The 23,474-nt window shown below is 43.4% G+C and overlaps 1 protein-coding gene across 5 annotated transcripts in view; it reads right to left on the reverse strand.

The window, feature by feature from the left end:
- The window catches only part of CFDP1 (craniofacial development protein 1), a 143,721-nt gene that overhangs the window by 16,016 nt on the left and 104,231 nt on the right, over positions 1-23,474 (reverse strand). The window lies entirely within an intron of this gene.

Consider the following 23,474-nt stretch of genomic DNA (forward strand, 5'->3'; position numbering starts at 1 on the left):
GTCAGGACCCTGGTTTTTCCCAGGAGGTGGAGAACATTCCTCATCCTGAAAGCAGGGAATGTACAGCCTGTGCTCTACTTGCTGGTTATGCTGTCGTGGACGGTGGGAGAAACCCCATATGCCCAAGTTCAAGTCCTGGCAGGTCAAATGTTTCCAGTCAATGTTAAATGTATGAGATAAAATAAGCAAGACAGAATGCAGCTAGTAAGAAGGTGGTACTAGGGGAAGGAAGTATGGAAGGAACATGGCTTTTGGTCTCTTTAGAAAGTAAAACAAGTTATATACCAGCATACAGGAAACTACAAGTCATTTTCTGCTTTACTGGGATATGCAAGAGGGTTAAAACATTTAAAAACTCTCTGAGCTAATATCACAAGGCCTACTGATAACATCAACAATAATACCTCTCACTTGCCTAGAAGGCTAATTATCCAAGTGTTTCATAGCCATTTCTCATCTTACTCTCCCTAGTGCCCGTGAAAGAGGACCACTGAGTCTCAGAGTTGGAGGAGGAACTTCAAGATGATCTTGTGTCTCACCAACCATTCTGAAATCCCACCTTCCTGCAGCACAGTGCCAGTGAGGGATGGCTCACTACCTCTGCCCTGGAATGAGCCGACAGGCGTGTCCACACTGAACACGAGACTCTTGGGGCTGAACAATGGCCCTCGACACTCTCATTAGCTTCCCTGCTGTGGTCATACCCTACTACAGGCTGTCAGCTTAAGATCAACTCAGACGAGGCTGGGCAGGCGTCACTGTCCTCATTTCGAGCTGGACAAATAAAGTGCAGAGAGGTTAAATGATACAACAAAGGTCAAACCAATAGAAGATGCAGATCCAGGGCAAAACAAGGCTTTTCTGACCCTCAGTGTGGTGCACTGTGCAGTCTCACTTCTAACGTGAGAATTTACTTGAGAGATTTTCTGACAGCTATTTTATTCCCAATTTGCTTAAGGATTTTCCAAAGAGCTCTGTAAGAGCTTTCGATTCATATCTTCTAATTCTTTTCCGGATAACAATCCCTACAACAATCTCTCCATCAACACACACAGACTATATTTTACCAGGAACAGAGCGTAAGTGGGGAGGCAGAAACTTAATATGGCTCAAATCCTTCCCCTTCTCACCTGCTTCACTGCCACTGTCCTGGTTCTCATTTTTATATTCTCACCTGGATGATTAAGCAGGCTCTTCACTTGTCTCCCTGACTTTTGTCTTGTCCCACCATCACTCACCTGCTCCATCCTGGCATCTATCCTACATGTTGTCTTCACAGTGAATTTTTGAAAATATGAAGCTTATCACATCTTTCTGGTTAACGTCTCCTCCTTGACCCCTAATTACTCTTACAATAAAGTCTAAACTCCTTCACTCGCAGAGTTCTTCCTGATCTTCTCTCGCCACATCTCCCCTTGCAACCTACACTCCAGCCACACCTGCAGTTCACCTCTCCCTGTCCCCCTCCCATTCATCTGGTCTTGCCTTAGCTTAGAAACCGCTTCCTGCAGGAGGCTTTCCCAGACCCTTCCCCCAATCTCTGAACTAGATACCTCCTGCTGGTGATTCTACCGCACCCCTGTTCTTTTCCCATTACGGCACTGCTCCTCTCCGTAACAGGTGCTTGAGGGCTCTACGTTCAGTTGCTGCCGCACTGGTCAGCTCTGAGGAAGCTCAGAGCCACTGCGGACAACATCTCACCAAAACCACACACCTGGAGGTTTTCCATTTCTGGCCGCGGGGTGTCCTTTGACCCTGCCTACATGCCAGAAGCACTTGGTGGAGTGGCTGTGGCGGACAGGAGCTGGTGGCTAAATGGCCCAATCTCTTGTCCTCACATAGGCAGTCCTGGGAGGTACACTGAATGCTTCTCAGAAGTCCTGACGGCTCGTGGCCTTGGAAATGCGTGCACTCTTCTATTGGCTTTTCTGCCTTCCCTGCCTCACTTTTCCCACCCCCTCAACTCTTGCTTCTTGGGACACCTCCCCAGATAAACCACCTGCACTCAGAGCCTTACCTAAGGTTCTGCTTTGGGGGAATCTAACAAAGATGTTGAGGAGAAACATGACTTTCCCTTTGCAGGCTCTATATCGTGTGGATACTTAAGTTCTGGGTCTCCAAATCTCTCTCTAGCACATGGATATAGTTCTGTAAACAGTGGACACTCGATAAACTCAACAATGTCACCTGGATCACAGAACCAATTAGTGGCAGAGAATCAGATTTTTGTAGAATAAAGGTGTTCAGAACACTTCTAAATTGGGAAATTCTAAAGGGAGGAATTTCCACTTATATTTGCCCATCAGCTCTCTGCAACCCAGGGTTCCCCATCTTATCTGGGCAGCACCACGGCTCTCTGTACACCACCTCTCCCCTACAGCCTACAGCTCTGACAGTATTACCAGAATATACCATCTTTTCAACAAGTCACTTCGAGAAGTCTATGGGAAAATGATTTTTGCCGCATAGCAGTGAAAAATGTTCTAGAAAAAGAAAAAAGTCATAATCCCCCTTTAAATGAATATCAGCAAAATGTCACCTGTGCTATTATGCTTTAGGAGAAAGCTTCTATGTCTGCTTGCATTGGATCATTAACACGGTGTATGATTTCCTACTTTGACGGCCTCAAAAGCAAAATTACCCATCTTGTATTTGAGGCTAAATCAAGTGAACGACACATTTATAGTAGCAGCCAAAACATGCGGAGGCTCGTCATCACTGAGAGACCAGCACCTGGTTCCTGGAGCCTGGAATGTGGGGTCTCACACTCACTCCCCACCTTGAAATGGGGCTTTAGTGGCATACTCCTGGCATCATTCCATTGCAATTTTCAGGAAGGCGGATTTACCCTGACCTTGGACCCATCTCTGCTGTTAAAGTTCATCAATCAGGCTTTCGGGAAAGCTGAGGCAGGCAGGAAAGAGTCAGATTCTGGGCAGTGGCTGCTGGCTGTCTCTATTCTGCTGTGAAGGAAACTGCAGAGAGCGCCTCAGCCTATGGCTCCCCCTCTCAGAAGTGCAGCTAGGCCAGGAGGGAGCAACTCAGCACTGCCAGGAGGGAGGCATCCCACAGGCATTTAGCAGGTGTGTACACTGGAAAACCGGGGAAAGGGGAAGGTCCGAATTCCCCTGGAGACCTCTGTGCTGTCAGCAGGAACCAGTGCAGTTTCAGGCATCAGAGCAACAGCAACACTGACTTCTCTTTGTTCTGGATCCTAAGCCATAATGGCAAGGGACTACCAGGAAGTCAGCTTTGACAGCCCAACCCCTCCCCCCGCCGCAGATTTTCCAGTCTTGGTTCTAAAGTGGGATGAGCTGTGTCACAGAAACCACATTCAGGAGAACCTTCACCCACCTGTTAGAGGTCACAGTTCACAGGAAGGCACCCTGCACGTGCTCCCTCACAGACTGCATCCAGAACGTTATACTCGGGCATGTCCAGACTACTGCTGCCAAGATGCTTTCAATGTAACAATGACATTTCAACCGCCTCCTCCTACTCTGACCTTACTACCACAAGTTCGATGTGAGGACTAATCCTGTCTGAGGAGCACGGCCTTCACTCTGAGCAGCTGGCTTCCGTGCCATCAGAGGGTATGGCTGAGTGCACAACACACTTGTGAAAGAGCCTCTTACTAAGCTTTTTTTCTTGTGCTTTCTGTCCTGTTCTCCATCAATCAGCAATTATCCCAATTCCCTTCCCACCGTACCAAGCCCGATGACGTGTCCCAATACCAGACACCAACGGAGACCTCACAAAAAAATATTCAGAATCTCAGAAAAGTAAAAGGGACAAAAAGGGCAAAATGACCATTGTCTTGTTCCTTTCTGAATTCAAAGTTTACAATGATAATTTGCTAGAAATTATGCTGCCTTTTAGCCCCCAGAATGTAAGTTTAACAAAATTCACTGCAACTAAATGATAAACTCCATCCTGTTGAGTCTATTATAAAGATATTAAAGTAACATGTTTTCTTTGCTCCAGTCCCATGAGCATGGACGCAGATTCACCCAAATGACTTGTTTCGTAGCAAAAGCACTGCTTTACCTGGCCATGCTCAGTGATGCTCTGGAGCCTGCTGTTTATTTATGAGAGGTGCTGGAAAGGAGCTGGGAAAATAACTTCTTAAACACAAACAGAAAGGGTGACAGGACACAGCAACTGGTTGTGAAGAAAAGGTGGGAACATCTTTCCCATAATCTTTAAAATCAGCCCCAGACACCCAGCTGTCTCACAGAATAGAATTTGAGGTTTGGGAATGAATTTAGAGTCATTCGTTCATTGGACTCATCTAACAGAGATTAATCAGAAATTACTGTACACCAGACAATGTGCTTGGAACTGGGGATACAAAAATATATAAAGCATAATCTTTGGCTTCAAGGAGAAAATCTAGTAGAGGAGATCATCATCCAAAAAAACTGTGACCAAATACTATTAGGACACAAAACAGGGAGCAGCTGAGAGGCTGTTTAATGCAACCTCTTTATTTTAGAGATGAGTTAACTAAAATTTAAGAAGGTTAAGAAATCTGCCCAAGTTCACCATGGGAGACTTGGATCTAGTACTCAGTGCTTCTGACACCCGGCCTGTCTTCTCCATCTTGCTGATACTAGAGTTGAGGACAGATAACCTTTGGAGATCCCTTCCACACACCAATTTCACTGCTGATTTTGGGGTTGGGGAGGATATTCTTATTTTCCCTGTTGTCCTGGAGCTTACTGTACACAGGGCCCATGTCTTACTCATTCTTGGCTCACCCAGCATAGTACAAAGCCTTGCCATGGTATGTGACCACTACATGTCTAATAAGATTCGATAATGGACTTATCCAAGTGAATCTTCTCTTATAACAGAAGGATTTAACACTGCACTTGAACCAACAGGAAAGAAAAGGAAACGCCAAAATTGGACCAGCAAGGATAGGGTCAACACATGTGCACGGAAACACTACTGACCTTTACTTAGAACTTCAACATACAGCTCAAGTCTACGCGTTCTCTCTCACAACCTGCTTAACCACTAACATGCAAATTATTTGGAACAAAGATTCTTTGGCAGAGATATGCAGTTTCCTTAGTATTTGTCATCTGTTTACAAGGCAGGAGTGGACTTATTTGTAGCTTAGCCATGGACTATTTTCCAGAGCCATACAAGGGTCTGGAACTGGCATGGTACTTCCTGAGAAATGGGAAGAAAGTTTATGATGAAATTCTTCAGTGAGAGCTGTCTGATTGAAACCACTATTCTCTTTCAGATCTTCTTTGGATTAAGCTGAAATCCCGAAGAATGAAATGTAAAGCCCTAGTCCCTGGGCCAATTTCACTCCCCACCTGTGTAAGTCTCTAAGCAATCTCCGCAAGGCCTAAGGCAAGATGACTCAAGGAAATGGACTGGAAGCCAGTGGTACATTAGGAAAAGAGCTTAAATCCCATTCGCTTCCCAGCATTGTACTGACAGTATTCTATGGGACATCGGGACTCAGCAAAGTGGAAAACCAGAAATATTGACATTGATACACTGCCAGCCAAAAAAAAAAAAGGCATCTATCAGCAAAAGGTGAAATAAAAGCTGGCAAATAGCAGCAGCTTCAGTTTTTGTACAAATAGAAAACGATCTGCTACTCAGTTTTATTGATCTTATGCCAATCCAAGAGTAAAGGGAGGGACTTCCCTGGTGGCGCAGTGGTTAAGAATCCGTCTGCCGTCTGTGTCCTGCAGGGGACACAGGTTCGCACCCTGGTCCGGGAAGATCCCACATGCCGCAGAGCAACTAAGCCCGTGTGCCACAACTACTGAGCCTGTGCTCTAGAGCCCGTAAGCCACAACTACTGAGCCCACGTGCCACAACTACTGAAGCCCGCATGTCTAGAGCCTGTGCTCCACAACAAGAGAAGCCACCGCAATGAGAAGCCCGCGCACCGCAATGAGTAGCCCCTACTCACTGCAACTAGAGAAAGCGCACGTGCAGCAACAAAGACCCAACGCAGCCAAATATAAATAAATAAATAAGTAAATAAATTAAAAAAAAAAAGTAAAGGGAACGTAAGTTTGTCTGATTTGATTTCCGCTGCTCTGCATCTTTATAGCATGTCTATGAAACATACCTGATGATTCTGGTTGCAAAAGCCCTGAATTCTAAGCTTCTAAAACATTGTATTATAGAAAGCCCTTTTCAACTCTTCCTTTCCTACCTGTTAAGCACAGAGGTCTATTTTGCCTGCTTTGGCCTTTGAGCTGTTGCTGGGAGGACTATTCTAGCTGACTTGGTTCTATTTAAATGGACAGCTCTTCCTATAGAAGACACTCATTCACAGTCAGTTCTCCCCAGAGCAGTAGGGGTCCTCTAACTGCACAGTTTCTGGTCTCTTCTTGCGATAAAGGTCATTTATTTTTGAGACAAGTAACTTGGGGTTAAGGACTCTCAAGTGACACTGAAATGGACTTTTTCTCTGAGACAAGCTAACTGATCTGCTGGGCAGTAGTTTATTTGCATCATATGCCAAGAGAAAGTTAATGCCCCTCTTTGTGAAGAACAGTCCTCCACTGGTCTATTGTTCTGCTGAAACCAGCTCAGTGGGCTTGCGCCCCTTGCCACAGAAGGCAATTGTTTTGTTTTTATTGTTGTTTGTTTTTATTAATCTGCCTAGTTCAGACCTTTCAGAGAGGGTCAAATTTAGACAAGCATTAGGAAAGAATGGGTCCTTTCCCACACCATTCCTTGGTGCACGTGAGGCCTCTGCAATGCTTGGTTCACACACTTAATGCAGAGAAAAATGCTGTATGAAGATGCAAAAGGGCTTGCGTTGCCAGGTGGGTGGGTGAGCTTTAGGGTATGCGAGCATCCCGTGCACTCCTGCTTCTGCGGTATGGAACGTGATGGCACAAGAACACCTGTGTGGTCTACTGAGAAACTTCCCTCAACTCTCCAGTTTGAAAAATGTCAAACTGACAGAAAAGTTGAAAGCAGAGAACGACTATTACCTAAACACTCTTCACTTAGATGCACCAATTATTAACATTTTGCCACATCTGCTTATCTTTTTTTGGGGGGGGGTGATTCATGCTCCTTCACCTCTAAATACTTTGTGTGTGTCTCCTAAGGACATTCTTCTACATAAACAACACCTTATATTATACCCAAGAAATCTCACATTGATAGAATGGCATAATCTAACTTAAAAGTTCATATTCACATTTCCCTCAATGCCTCCCCAACGGCCTTCACATTTGTTCTCCATTGCCTCCTATCAGGCACCACATCTGGGGTTCCCTTAGCCTCCTTTAATCTAGAACAGTCTTCTGCCTTTTGTTTTGTTTGCTTGTTTTCTGGTCTTTGATAGTCTTTTGAGTCTAGGTTGGTTGTTTTACAGAATATTGCTCGTTTAGGATTTGTCTCTTTCCTATGCCAAATATGCCATGTAGATGAGATAGGGTACTTCTTACTGCACCATCACATAGTAATGGACACATAGTGTCAGGTCAGCCCAGGACTCATGATGCTAAGTGTGGCCCCTTGGGTAATGTGGTGACTGCTAGAGCTCTCATTTGTAAAGGTACATTCTCTTCTCTGTGATTAATTTGTAATTAATGTGTAATATGTAGAATAATACCTTCAGGAAGTTCTGACTGCTTATTTCATACCTCACCTATAATGCCTTGGCCATGTCTAAGGACAGACTGGGGTGAATGAATAGGGAAGGACCCTATTTGAAGGATAAATATGCAGAAAATCCCAAAGGGATCATAAAGCTCTGGCTGTAAGAAAGTCTCTAAAAAGGGAAAAAGCAGTAACTGGAGAAAGGCCAATGGTTATGAGATCATCAGCAGAGTCCTAGACTAGATCTGCCAATGGTGAGCACAGACGTCTCTGGCCAACACGGAAGCATTCACCTCGATACCTGGACACTCTTCTCAAGGGCTGGACGCCCGGTGTGCGTAGGGTTAAGTGACATGAAGTCAGTGGCAAAGCAAAACCCTCTGGCCCACCCACCAGACCTCTAGGAAATGATACTTCTGAATTTCCCTTCTCCTTTGCCCCACTCCCCTGTGGTTGCATCTCATTCCCTGGGAAAGAGATAATGCCACATCCCTTCCTGCCTCTGCTCCAGCAATTTCCTTCCTCACACCATTCCCATGGTGGGGCCTCAGGGCAAAGTAGGGAAGGGCCTCCACCATTTCACAGCAGTTGGGGAGTGAAGGAGGCCTGGGGGCTCTCCAAGGAGGAAATGTTTAGTTTATTGGGAATGAGGGTTATGCCTGGGGAGGGAAGGGACACTTTCCCCTTGAGGTGCAAACTGCTGTTGCTTTAATTTGTATGATCAGGCAGAGTTGGGGACAATAATGTACTGACCACCACAAAGAGGCCATTTACATTTCTGAGACAGAATTTTAAAGGAATTATTAAATACAGCTTCTAACAAAGCCCATAATGACATTTTTCTTTATGCAGAACCCTGGGAGCTCAACTGAGGAAGGCACAGCTTGTTTTTCCTGATACTGCTTCCATATGGGCTCCAACCAATCACAGCCACAGAGGCAAAGGAGAGATGAGGCAGAATCAGGATCTGGCGGCTAACACGTCAAGGCCCTTCCGAAGGAGAGCTCTGTTGGTTTCGTCCTGTGACTACGCCAGGCCAGGGCGGCTTTGCGGACTACCTGCCTGGTCTGAGGGCAGAAGCCACACTCACCCTGATCGATCTCATCAGGAAAAGAGCACATCTGTCAGAGACACCAGCCAACATGAGAAGCAAAGCACAGAAGATAAATGTGCTCCGACTGGGTTGTTTTGGCTAATTGCTGATTCAGGAGTTGGCACGTTTTCTCAAACCTCACTCTCGGCTTGCTTTTTCTCAGGCAGGTCTCCATCTCCTCATGAAAATGTCTGAGGATGTCAACATAAAACACAATTTTAAATTCTCGGCCACCTCCCAGGCTGAGATCAGGTCGAAGTTTCAGGATGTGGGGGCTGTCCTCAGTCAGACCAGACAGACCTCACTGAAAACGAGTCATGCCTGCGCTCCTTTCTAGAAATGGGTAGGCACATTAACCACAAGGCTTTGAACGCATAGGAGTTAGCTAGCACACATTTTGCAAAATTACTCACCTCCATGCCTCAACTTCTTACCACTACTAAATAAGCACGCAGTGATTCCCAACACCTCACAGTTCTGCCTGGGGGGGGCGGGTGTGTGTGTGGGTGTGTGTGTGCGTGCGTTTGCACTTTATGGTCCTTTCATTAGATGGGGCTGAATAGTAAGAAAGGTCATTTCCAGCGCGTGACACTCCTGCTGGGGCCCTGACTCCAAATCCCTCTCAGGGTGGCATCTGCCCCAGTCGCTCGCTCACTTGCCAGGGCATCTTCTCTGGCCTCCTAGAAGCCACTATCCTGGTAACTCAGTGGGCAACTCAACGAGGCACAGACCCCAACCTGCCCCACTCCAGGGCAGCTCCCATCTACCCTCAAAAAGCCAGGACACACCATTATCCACAGTTTTCCCCTTGTCACAGCACCCCTTTACAATCTAGGATTTAAAGAGTCCTTGGGAAGCAATTACCTGCACAAGGGTGATCAAAAGAAGGGGGTTGTTTCAAGCCTGAGCCCTAGGTGTCACTTTGCTAAAGCAATGCAATGGATTTCAACAAAGAAAAATATCTGTTCCCACGGAGTCTGGTAGAGAAAGCAGAAAACTTTCTTTTTACTGCACTCAGGAAATGGTTTTCATAGATGTTAACCACAGCTGGGTAATCTGTATAACCACAACATAGTTTCTCTTTAATAAACGGAAGATTTTTACCCACTGCATCACTGACTACCAAAAAGAATTCCCACCCTCCATCTCTAAGGCAAGAAAAAAATGATAAGTAGAGTCCCTTTCCTTTATCTGCCAGCCAGGGGTTGCTAAAGGAGCCTTTTCATTCAGAAATGTAGATTGTTCTATGAGGTTCCTGTCATCCAACCCTACTGCTGAGTGATGGATGAACCTTGAACAAATCCAGTTCTCTGCATGCTGGGGTCCCCTCAGAGCCTTTAGGACCCACAAGGGGCCATAACGTAAATGTATGACTATGGATCACAGTCAATAAGTTTGGAAAAGGAGCTTTAGCAACTACTGGCTGGGAGACGAAGGTGTGCTGAAACAAAGCTGGCCAATGTTGCCACGCACAGATGGTTCAAGAAAATGAAAACAAATCAAAGCAAATGCCATCAACTAAAGATGCGAAGGGTGGACTGTTCAGTTCTCTGATTCATCCTTGTATATTAACCATTTGTCCTGGGAAACTTGGCATCACTCTCTCCCTGCTGTGAGAGCAAGGCCTCTGACCTGGGGCTCCTTGCCCAGAAGCCAGGAGCAGCCTGGGAGAGTCTGTGGCCCTCTCCTTGGGGGCAAGTGGCTTCATGATGCTGTTCCCATCACTGTGAGGCCCAGCTGGTAATTCAGCAAAGACTGCGTGAGCATGTTGACCATTCTCACTGCCCGGACGAAGGAAGGAGGTTCGGAGCTAGGAGTGTCAACACTGATGGTCTCATCTGAACGATATAACTAAAACTAAAAGGGCACTCACGCAAAAAAACACAAAACGGAAATTTACCTAGTTGTAACGAGGAAGAGCTTTTTTCTCTAAGAGTGAAGATAATAGAGACGATAACCCAATATATAAGCTACTGAAATGATTTGTATTCCAGAAGAATGCTGGAAAATCTGATGACACATCATTTTTTATTCTCAGTTAATACTTTTAAAAACAGCTTTACTGAGATATAGTTCATATACTAAAGAATTCACTCATTTAAAGCATGCAAGTCAATGGCTTTTAGTATATTCAGTTGTACAGCCATTACCACAATCTAATTTTAGAACATTTTATCACCCTCTCAAAAAAAAAAAAAAAAAACAAACCCCTCATACCCATTAGCAGTCACCCCCATTCCTCTAGCTCCAGGCAACCACTAATCTATTTTCTGTCTCTACAGATCTGCCTATTCTAATATTAATAGTTTTATTTTATTATTATTTTTATTTTCTTAAATTATTTTTTTGGCCACTCCGCGTGGCATGCACGATCTTAGTTCCCAGACCAGGGATCGAACCTGTGACCCCTGCAGTGGAAGCACTGAGTCTTAGCCACTGGACTGCCAGGGAAGTCCCAGACAGCTAATACTTTTAAATCTTAAGTTTAAGATTATATAGTTGGTATCTGTTGTAGCTTCCTATGAGAAATACATTTAAACTTTCAACTTGCCCCCTATGTTGATAGTCATATGTAAGTTTCATAAGGGTGAGGAAAATCAGAAATCTAGACCTCAGACAGGAATACTGGAATATCTGAGCACTGCTTATATAGCGAAGTCCCACATATCAACAGTACTACTCTGGAGCTGTGTTTTTAAAGCAGTGAGACATAGTGGCTTAGCAGTCAGTGAAGAAACCTGCCCCTGCCACTTAAGGTTTTTTTTCTTTTAAAACCCTGGGTGAGTAAATTTATCTGAGCCTCAAGTAACCAATTAATAAAATGAGGATAATAATAACTACCTTGAAGCATGATGATTAAATGAGATATTCATCAACTCAGCCTTTATTTATTGAGTGCCTTCAGTGTGCCAGACTCTGCTGGCCACTGAAGATAGAAACACAAATTTCTTATCCTCATTTAATTCACTTGCTTGAGACAGATATGCAAACAAGAATTAGATTATGAGAAAACCGCTACACAGCAAGTGCAGTAGGAGCCTAAGAGTGTGAATTGCGCAAGGCTGTAGAAAGGGAGGGGGAGGTGTCTGAAACGTGAAGGATGAGAAGGAAATCTGCCAAGGGGACAACGTGGGATAGGAAGTCCAGAAAGAGATAATAACATGCTCAACGTATGTGAAAGCACTGAGCAGCATAATACCTGGCACACAGCAGAAAATCAATACTTCCTGTTGTTCCTACTCTTACCCTCTCATGTCCTTGAAAAGATGCTTCTCTAGAATACAGAAAGAAATTAAAATCTTGCTGCTGCTAGAGAAAAATGATTGATCTGAGACTTTAGGAGTTGCTTGTTCTATCTTTTCCTGAGGCTAATTCATCTCTGGCAGCAAAGTATATTTAAAATTTTGACATTTTCCCCCCACAAACTTTTAATTTTGAAAAGTTTCAAACCAAGAAAAGTTGATCTCCCTTGTCTAGAACACTCCCCTTGCCTACAGAATGGCCCACTATTTGGACTTGTCTGATTGTGAATGTTGGCTTCTTTGAGGGTATCTGGGAGTCTTCTGGCACTCGATCCCTGGACTGCTTTTCTCCATGTACACTCACTTCCTGAGTGATTTCACCCAATCCCAAAGCTTAAATACCATTTATTTGCCTCTGACCTCCAAATGTGTTATTTTCAGCCCAGACCTCTCTCCCTATCTCCAGAATTTCACTCAACTGCCCAGTGGGCATCTCCACTTGGATGTCCAGTAGACCTCGCCTGCAGCAGCTGTCCACACCTTCGTAGAGGGCAACAGCACCCACCAGGTGCTTACCTCTCAGATCTCCTCTCATAACTAACCCCCGACTCATTCCTCTTCAGGCGTGCACCCACCTTTGTAGGCCTTGCCTCAAGCCATTCCTTCCACCTGAAATACTCTCTTCCCACATAACATCTTGTTAACCTCCTTACCTCCTTCAAGTCTGTGCTCAAATCTCAAAACTTCTCATTGACACTTAACGCTTACCATCCTATTCAATACTCTAAACTTAACTCTCACCCCACAGTCCCGATTTCCCCACCCTCCTCGGATTTTCTTTTCTTTGTAACATTCAGCATTTTCTAACACACCACATAATTTATTTATTACGTTTAATGTCTATCTCCCTGCTGGAATGGAAACTCCACAAAGGCTTGAGCCAACGTCTGTTTTGATCACTGATATAACTCAAACACCCGGCACAGTGCCTGGCACTTGTTAGGCACTCCATAAACATTTGTTATAAAAATGTATGAATATTGGGAAAACGTATCAACTTGGTATATTATAAATAGGTTCCAATAATGATATCTACTAAAGTAACAATTCTCGATGTTGGCTAATCTCATAGCTGCTGTCCATCCTTCACTAGGTTTTCTTCTACAGGAGACGTAAGTACTTCAGAGCAGGCACAGGAAAAGCATTTGTTCATTGCAGCAGATGGCGGACCCCTCCCTGAATGGCTGTCAGGAGCCTGGAATTTGTCTTAGGCTGGCCTCTCGGCACCACTGGATGAGAGCCTGCAGAATGCTCAACATCCTTGTCATAAACTGTAATCTATCCTAATTGAATCAGAAATAAGGGACAGAATTAAGGGGAGTGCTGGATGAATCTTTGCTTTTTTTGGTCTATGACAATAGAATTTGCAAAAAAAAAAAAAAAAAAAGTGGGGCTTCCCTGGTGGCGCAGTGGTTAAGAATCCGCCTGCCAAGGCAGGGGGCACGGATTCAAGCCCTGGTCCGGGAAGATCCCACATGCCGCGGAGCAACTAAGCCAGTGCACCACAACTACCGAGCCTGCGCTCTAGAGCCCGTGTGCCACAACTACTGAGACCCACGCACCTAGAGCCCGTGCTCTGCAACAAGAGAAGCCACCGCAATGAGAAGCCTGCGCACCACAACGAAGAGTAGCCCCCTGCTCGCAGCAACTAGAGAAACCCTGCACAAGGCAGCAAAGACCCAACGCAGCCAAAAATAAATAAATAAAATAAATAAAAATTTTAAAAAGTGATATTTGCATTCATATTTTGTGATAATGAAGCCCTGGAACAACCAGGTCAAGAAACCTAAGGATGGACTTAGCTGAGGGTGGCAAATGAGTCTTTTTCTCTTGCCCCTGGCTACATCACAGCCAGGCTACTTTTGTCTGTTTGCTCTTGGGGGCTAGTTTTAAAGTCATATACTCTACTACATTATGAGCCAGAAGCAATGCCTGAGTCCAGCCTTGAAGCTAAAACCAACACTGGATGGATGTAATCGGAGCAATTAGCTAACTCAATACTCAGCCAACTGAACAACTTCTTGTCAGAAGCTGCCAGAAAGAATTATTCAGGTGTACAGATTTGCTACAGGCAGCAAACTGAGCTGCAGCAAAGATGACCACTCCCTCCAGCTGTCACAACCAACTATGTCAAGGTAAGAGAGTTATGCAGATACGAACTTTCTCGCTTGTTCAGTGGACAACTGAGTTGGTGTACCCAGTGGAAGGGATAAGATGGTGAAGAGCACCTAGAAGAAGATGCAAAAAGGAGTGGGTTCTTCTCACTGCTGGGGGTCTGGGTGCCTGGTGAGAAGAGAAGATCCTAAAAACTTCCAAGGCGGGGGGCAGAAGGGGGCGGGGAGGATGAGGTCATATACAAAGATTCAAGACTTCCAAATGGCTTCTGACCGTGGAGCAATGTCCTCACAGTTCTGAAGGAAAATCATTTTCCACCTATAATGTTATACCCAGCAAAACCATTAGTAAAATGTGAAGACAGAACAAAGTCATTTTCAGACACTCCAAGTTTCAAAAATTTATCTCCCATAAATCATTTCCTCAGGATGTAACTGGAGGATGAGCCCTATCAAAACGAGGGAATAAACCTAGGAAGAGTAAGACAAGGGATCCAAGAAACAGGGGAGCCACACAAAGAGGGATGAAAGGCAGGCCCAGAACAACAGCTGCACAGGAAGCCTAGAGAACAAGGAGCCCAGACCTGAGCAAGAGGATGGAAGGCTCCAGAAGGGACTGGGGATGGGATGTAAATGACAGATTATCTGACATAGTGGAGAAAAATACTGAGACGGATTTCACAGCCCTGTTGGAGAGTTTGGGAAAAATGTGATAGGGACACAGAAAATGAAGCAAACTAACAAATAACATACATACATGAAAGGAAATACGAGGGTAGTCCACACCCGGGCTCAGGGGAGGGGCAGTACAAGAGTGTTAATTCCTCCTCTTCCAAAACAGGAGTCGGTGCTTCTTAAAGACTAGAATTAACAGGAAGTTAATAAATAATGTCTTTTAAAAAATGTCTAATATTGAAAAAATAAATAACAGTATACTAAACACAGTAGTTTAAATTACAAACAAAATAATACCAGAAGAACAAGCTAAAAGAGTTTAAAGTGGTTGCCTCTGGAAAGCAGGACCCAGGCCTGGGTCAGGAGACTGCATAATACATTTTTTTTTAATAGTATTTTATTTATTTTATCTTTGGCTGTGTTGGGTCTCCGTTGCTGCACGTGGGCTTTCTCTAGTTGCGGCGAGAGGGGGCTACTCTTCGTTGTGGTGTGTGGGCTTCTCATTGCGGTGGCTTCTCTTGTTGCAGAGCACGGGCTCTAGGCGCAAGGGCTCAGTAGTTGTGGTGCGCAGGCTCAGTAGTTGTGGCGCATGGGCTTAGTTGCTCCGCAGCATGTGGGATCTTCTTGGACCAGGGCTCGAACCTGTGTCCCCCGCATTGGCAGGCAGATTCTTAACCACTGGGCCACCAGGGAAGCCCTAATACGTTTTGACTTTTCACACTATGCATCTGTATGACTTTGAACTGATAACCAACCTGGGTTAATAAATCTTAATGTGCCTTTTAGCAGAAAAAGAAAAGAAAGGAATTTTTCTGAGGAGTCATCAGTCTGGCTATTTCTCCATCGGAAAAGCTGGTGAAATGATCTGTTCCCCAGTGAGTGCACTGCTGAAATGATGAAAGAGATGAAAGCTAGAACACTCTTCCCGCACTTAATAAAAAAGGTTTTGCAGGATCATATTTATTTCTCAGCAGGTTTTGTACGCTGTCAAATTTTAGAAAGACAAAAATCTTAGATGCCTGCCCCTTCAGATGTATGCTGTGCTGCAGAGTCAAAAAAAATCAGGGGAAATGGCTAAAAAGGGACATGCCTCTGTCAAATGAGAATTAGGAAGGGAAGTCTGAAATGCCACTGAGATTGTCATCAAGCCAGAAAGTTTGTTTTAAATAGCGGGAGGGAAGTAAAAAAGGTGATGAAAGGAAGTCTTTAAAGCCTTTCATTCTATATTCTGGTAGAACACAGCCATTAATTAATACAGCCCATTCCTTCTTTCGCTCTCTCCACAAGCTGATTAAAAAAATAAGGAAGGAAGTTATGGTGGTTAGAGCAGGGCGTTAATAAGATGGTCTGACTTCTGGGCTGCACTCCTAATTCACCTGCTGTGTGGGCTTGCCCCACCCTGGATAAATCACTCCGTCACATTTTTTACTTCAGTGACTGAGACATAGAGAGACCAATTTAACTCTGTGAGAGGCCGTGAACATCATTAATCACTAATACTCTGCAAGAGCCTCTGTGGAAGAGAGGTACTGCAGCATCAGTTACTCATGATCATCTGGAAAGGCCAACAATCATCTATGACTTGCCTCCTCTTAAAGTACCTGGCCCACCATAGCTGTGGAAAGGTTTGCTTTTTCTCCTCCTGTAATTAAGTAATCCAAACAAAACCCTTTAAAACAACAGAAACATGTGAAAAGGAACAGGAAAGAGGATAATAAGGACAAACTGTTGCAACAATCCCACCTGTCCAGCCAACCTTGCCAAGCCTGAAATGCTCTGAAAAACATCTCTCTGTATTTCCCCGGGATGTAAATACCAGGAAAAGGCTGCTTGCTGGCCAGCAGGCCTAGCCTGGTGTTGTAAAGGAGAAACCGTTGGCTGGAAGTGGTGCAGTGGGTGGAGGAGGTTTCCACCAGAACGAAGGAGAGAGAGGGAGGAAAGGTCAGGTAAAGCACAGTAAGAAGCTTCCTGACCCACTTTTTAATTACTCTTACTAAACTGTCAAAAATAAGGCTAAAAAACAAAAACAAAAACAAAAACAAAAACAAAAGGTGGAACACTCCCAGCACAATCTAAACCCTACCAAACTGAACAAAGTCTGGAGAAAAGAAGACCTCATATTCAGCAGGTCAGCTGATGGGTTAAGGGAATGCGTATGGAGGATGAGAAATGGCTCAGCTGGCCCTAAAATTAGCCTCCCTGTGAATACATTCCATGGACTCAACTAATTCAGTGATCCTTCTGGAGCCAGCCATCTATTTCATGTTGGCCTCCCATCTTATAAATGCTGTAACCTGCCCCCTAGTCAGGTTTCAAATACTCGTAGCTCTCTTGATTTACAATGAAACATTAACTATCAGAACATGAAGTACGTATTTGCCATAAGTCTTGCCAGTGACTCTTTGCCGTTTGGGGCGGAAAAACCTTAATTTAGTTTATGCATATGGTCAAAATACAAAATGACCAAAATAATCCACTAACCACCGATTCTTTTTCTCTGAAGCAACAACTGTTTACCAGTTCCTGGTGTCCTTGTGCAGTGTTCTCTGCATATGCAATCACTGACAGTCCACAGGCTATCTTCTCCAGAAGCTGATTGCCTAGAGCTGTAGGTAGGACCTAATTTCCTATCTGAGCACTTAAATCTCCATATATTTAGTTTTTATTGGGGTCTGGAAATAAACCTCTGCAAGTCATAGTTTTTAAATCTGCTTCTTCCTGCCAGAGCTATTTCATGCATATCCAAGCAACGTATATTTGTATATATTCTCTCCCCATCCTGCACATAAATGATTGTATACCTCTACACTATTCTGCTCCTGGCTTTTTTCACTTATTTATGTATTCCAGGGATCATTGTGTATCAGTACATAGAGCACTTCCTCTTTCTTTTCCAAGCTGCATGTTGTTCTATTGTATGGAAGAACCATAATTTATCAGGCAGTCACTACGATGAACTTCAATGACAATCTTTTACCATTACAAACACAGAGAGCCACATCCTTGTCAAGGCACTATTATCAAACTTTGGGATCTCTGCCAATCTGGTGAAAAATAGCATCTCCTTGTCATTTAAATTTGTTTCTCTTTTTATTAGGGAAACTCAGCATCTTTTCTAATGTGTAAGAGCCATTTATATTTCCGTTCTGGTGAGTTTTAAAAACTGGGTGGTTGATATGTTTCTTGTTGATTTGTAGAGGCTCTTACTAGGGAAATTTGTACCTTGTTTGGATTTAGTTGCAAATGGCTTTCTCCTAGTTTGTTATTTGTCCTTGTTTATGGTGGTCTTTGCCACAGGTTTTTCTTGGCTTTTTTTTAAGGAATGTATCAGCATTCTTTTAAAAAGGTTTCAATCAGACTAAATGTCCATCAACAGATGAATGGATAAAGATGTGGTATGTGTGTGTGTGTATATGTGTATAGTAGAATATTACTCAGCCATAAAAAAGAATGAAATAATGCTATTTGCAGCAACATGGATGGACCTAGAGATTATCATACTAAGTGGAGTAAGACAGAAAGAGAAAGACAACTATCATATGGTATGGCTTATATATAGAATCTAAAATATGACACAAATGAACTTACATACAAAACAGAAACAGACCCACAGACATAGAAAACAAACTTACAGTTACCAAAGGGGAAAGGGGAGGAGGGATAAATTAGGAGTTTGGGATTAGCAGATATACACTACTATATATAAGACAGATAAACAACAAGGACCTACTGTATAGCACAGGGAACTATACTCAATATTTTGTAATAACCTCCAAGGGAAAAGAATCTGAAGAAGAATATATATATATATATGTATAACTGAATCACTTTGCTCTACACATGAAACTAACACAACATTGTAAATCAACTATACCTCAATAAAAATAAAATAAAATAAAATAAAACTTCAACTGTGCTGTGTCTTAGTTAAAATGGACTTCCCTACTAAGGCAGGTGACATCAGAACGGTCTGTCTGCCGAGGGGAATGATCCAGCTGAAGTGAGAAGATGACGGTGAGGGATTAAGGGGATAAACGCAGGAACGGGCAAGGTCACCGAGAGGAGCAGGGCACGCCGTGGACGGGGGACTAATACGGCACTAGGAAGGGCAGGATCCACAGGTACAGGCGCTGGACGGATGGTGGAGCTGCTGCTTCTAAACTTTCTACTTTTTTTTTTTTTTGGGGTGCGGGGTAAACTGTCCTACTTTGAAGCACGGGTCCTGAGGCTTTACTGCCCGTTGTCCCTCCTTATTGTCACCAGCTACTGCCTTCTCGAATCACTCCCTTGTCACTGACAGCTTGTTTGTTCTTAGCCTCTATCAGATGATTTCAATATCCACAGATGATCCAAACTTGTTCTCTCAATTTTTCAAATTTCTCAGAGTCAGGTAACTTTCTCTTTAGTCCAACTCAGCCACCTATTCGCATAGGCTTTCTCTGATAATCCAACAAACCTCCACAACCTTTACTTCAACTGTTCTACTCTCTGATCATTTCCTCTTACCGTTCTTGGCTCAAATACTTTAGTACTTCCACTAACTTCAATGGCAAATCCAGGAAGAAGGAGGAAAGAGAACGTGGAAGCAGTGATGGGGTACAAGGAAGATATTTATTTCAACTCCAGGTCTTGGGAAATGAAAAGTGTAGGAGAAAAAACAGCAGCCACCTGAGGTTGCTGTAGGGGAAGCAGTGTTTCCAGGGGACCACTTGGCCCAGTTTCAGTGAAGGCATAAGGTAAAGGGATTATTCATCAAGGAAGCTGAATCAGCAGGGGCTCAGAATGTGTCTCCCCAAAATATGCCACTTTGGCCTATTGATATGTTGAATTAAAGGTACTTGAGAAATAGCCAGTAAAAGAAGGACACTGATCCTCCTTTGTCCCGGTAATCAGCAGGAGATAACCTCCCATGGGAAAGGTACCAGAGGGGTAGAGGGCATCCTTATCACCAGATATAGGGAATCTAGGGCCGAGAATGCTGAAAAAACAAACCTTGTTACTTCTTCACCAATTTACTACCCCAAGCCCAAACCCCTCTGTCTTGTCAGTTCTTCACAAATTTATTGTTTCTTTATCTAAAAGGTATAAAAGCTTCCTGTTTTGGTCACTTCTTTGAGTCTCATATTTTTGTGGGGCACTGGTACATACAAAATTAAATTTGTTTTTCTCCTGTTCATCAGTCTTATGTCAATTTAATTATTAGACTAGCCAAAGGATGTAGGAGGGAAGAAGGGAGATTTTTTCCACTCCTACAAAACTGAAGGGAGGTCACTGAGCTCAAACTACATGCGGGTATGAAAGGATAGGGAGGGACATGGTGGGGATAAGCATCTCAAAGATGAGCACGACCTGGAGGCCTGGACTTGTGGTGGCACCCACAGTGGATGTCAGAGTAGACCGTGACTGAGGACCTCTGGGCGGCTGCTTTTGCCAATGTCTACAGATGTCATTGCTGTCAGGAGCATACAGCTGCTCAAGTTCCGGATTACTGACCTAAGGCATTTTCTGCTGAGTTTTTTTCCCCATTTATCAATGCTTCTTTTGTTTCCCCCCTTTAATTTTTCTGGACAACATCCCTCTGGTAATTCTATAAAATAGGAATCATGAGTGGGAAACTGAGTTCTTGCACACGTGAAAAATGCCTTCACTGGCCCTTAATACCTGAGGGATAGCTTCCCTGGGTAGGGACTCTTAGGTTCTACAGTATTTTCTCTCAGAACTATGAATATGTTGTTCCATCATCCTCTTGCATCCAGAGTTGCCAATAAGACTCTGATACCAACATGATTCTTGCTTCTTTATAGGCTGGACTGTTTTCTCTATCTGGAAGCTTTTAGGATTTTTCCTTATCCTAGTCTTCTGAGACTTCCATTATATGTGTAAAACATATAAGTAAGCCCTCTTAACTTGGTATATTCACAGTGGGCCCTTTCATTCTAAGGGTCTTATTTTCTTCTGTTTGGGAAATTTTCTTTCGTTGTTTCTTTGGGTATTTGTTCCCCCCTCCATTTCTTCTCTCTTACCCCCAGAACTCATATTCTATGAACCCCAAAACTTCTGAAATGACTCCCTTTGTTATAGTTACTTTTCTGTCAGCCTATCTCTTTATTATTTTATAACCTAGGAAAATTCTTTGGCTCTTTCCTCTGCTCACTACTAATTCCCTTTAGCTGTATCTATTAGACTGTGGAGTCCCTTTAATGAGGTTCTAGCTAAACAATCATGTTTTATTTCCAAGATCTAGGAAATAAAATTCATTCTTTCCCATAAGAGTCTGTTCTCGTTTCATGAATGAAATATTTTCTTTTTATTCCTTTCAGGGTATAAACACACTTCCCTTTAAGTCTCCTTTACGTTCTATTTACCGTATTTGGAGCCTCCAATGTTAGCTTTTCAGTTTCTTGAATTTGGAGCTTCTCTCATGACTCTGGTTTTCTTGTGGTTTGATTTGTGCTAGTTCAAGTGATGTTCTAGCTCCCCAGTGCGTAAATGCTGCAACCATTCACCACAGCCGTGTCCAGTAATTACATGGGAGGGGTGGGACATTCAGGGCTTTTGGATTCCGGTTTCTACCTTTAATATGATTCCATCTGCCTTCTGTCCTTCAGGAATTCCTCAAACTTCTAGATTATCCAGAACATTCTTTTTTTCCAACATTGTTAAAAACAAGTATCTTTCTGATATATTTAGGAATTTGGGGCAAGTGCGTGGCGGCATGTGTTCAATTCACCATCTTGAGCCGTCTTAGCAGTGGCCATTTAGCACTGACCAGGTAGACAGTGTTTAAATACGAACCACCAATACCAAGTGCCTGACAGATAAATGCCTTACAGTAGGAGAGAGATTCCTTAGAAGTCTCCAAGTGGCATATGGAGAAGATGATTGATCTATTTTATTTTCTTTGCTTACCTCCTTACAAAACCCCTATCACTTTTTATGATTTTCCAGGTACTGGTTTGGGGATGCCTCAATAGGACAAACTCTTCTGGTTAATGAAATAATAACTGTAAGTTAATAAACAAGCACTTTGGTTTTCTAAACCAAATGTAACACTAGCCTAATGAGTCATGAATCAGTTCATCAGAATCTAATCAACTAGTAAAATCACATTTCTAGAACTGAAAAGCTGAGAAATGACCCTGTAACAGAGGTATCTACAACAACCTTCAAATCATAGAACATCACAATCAATCGCTAAAAGAAAAAATAATTTGGAGGAAGAAATAATGTCTGGCTCTTAAAGATAACCTAATTTAAAGGAGACTATTCTTTCTCCAATAAGCTGAAGAGAGGATCTGCCTCCATTAATAAGTGCTGGGTTCATAACATTTACTTACAGAAGTAAACATTCCTTTGCTTTTTCCTGTACTGAAATGTTTACACAAAAATCAAATACTTCCGTTGCTCAATTCAAAGCAGTTTCTTGTCAGAGTAATGGGTGGGGAATTCCTTCAATAAAATGTCATTGCCTTGGGGTAAAATGCAACATAAAAAATATAAGACCACTTTTATTAAGGTTCTTCAATAAGAGGAAAATATTTCTTTGAATGATTTTTCTATCTGCAAGTGAAGTTAATGTTCAAATTTAAAAATTTCAGAAATCAAAGCCCCCTGGTGGATTCTCCACTTCTCTGCCACGTGGTTCTTTCCTCCCCTTCTGTTTCTCATTTGCTAACTAAGAAAGAGTTAACTCATAAATTAGAGGAATGTTGTTTCAGCTCCAAAGAAAGCTTTTAAGGAGAGGGTCAATGCAAGGACCAGATTCTTCATTAACTCATTAACAAGACAGGTCACTGTGGCCTCAGGGTTCATTCATCAGCAGGAAAACCTCAGCTGGTAATGGCTGGTTGTTTCCTGCACATCTCAAAATTCAGAATGGAGAAGTGGACTCCATTGTGAGTCTGTTTCCTGACTTGGAAGGAAAGAAAATATTTTCAGGATGACGATTCTTTTCTCAGGCTGGTGTTACATTTGGCTCAAAGGCACAATGGGCAAGCGTGGGGCTTCTACTCCCAGAGCACTTTCTAATGCTTTTTTGTTCCCAGTTAATTATGTTGTAATGATGCTATGTATAACCTCACTGGGTTTCGCCAACGAGGCACTGGTTTTTAAATGAATTTTTATGTACATGTTACTATCTGTAAACTAGGCACGTGTTAGCAGTAGCCGCCTGCCCGTCCACCCGCGCCACACACCATCAGCTACAGTTCTCTCCGGAGGCTGCTGTTCTTTACTGCGAACTACTGTTCACAGTCCACAATGGAGTCAAAGCTATTAATAACCCTATGGAAACCCAACTAGCTTTGCTATAATGTTCAGAAAGGCTTTCTTCAGTAATGTTGAGGTTGGCATCTACCTTGAGGAAGAAAACCATGAAAAACTGAGCAATCATTGTGCTGTCAAAAGAAGACTGGTAGTTTCTCTCCAAAATACGTGACTGGTTGGATCAGCAGAGAGCTTAAAGCAAAACTCCAAAGTAAAATCCCTCAGTGGGGGAATTGTAAGTGGAGCTCCCGTGCACTTGGCATTGCTCTGGCAATTAAGCTTTGGGAAGGCTTGCTGCAAACAGCAGGTTGCAGCAGGGAAGAGGGGGAAAAAAAAAAAGACCCAATTTCTCACCCTCCCCTCATAGCCCTGAACCAGCAATGCTGACATACCTTCCATAGCTCCAAGAAAAGGCAGCCACAGCAT

The sequence above is a fragment of the Balaenoptera physalus genome, assembly GCF_965194825.1.
Source record: "Balaenoptera physalus genome assembly, chromosome: 19".
Classification (NCBI taxonomy): Eukaryota; Metazoa; Chordata; class Mammalia; order Artiodactyla; family Balaenopteridae; genus Balaenoptera; species Balaenoptera physalus.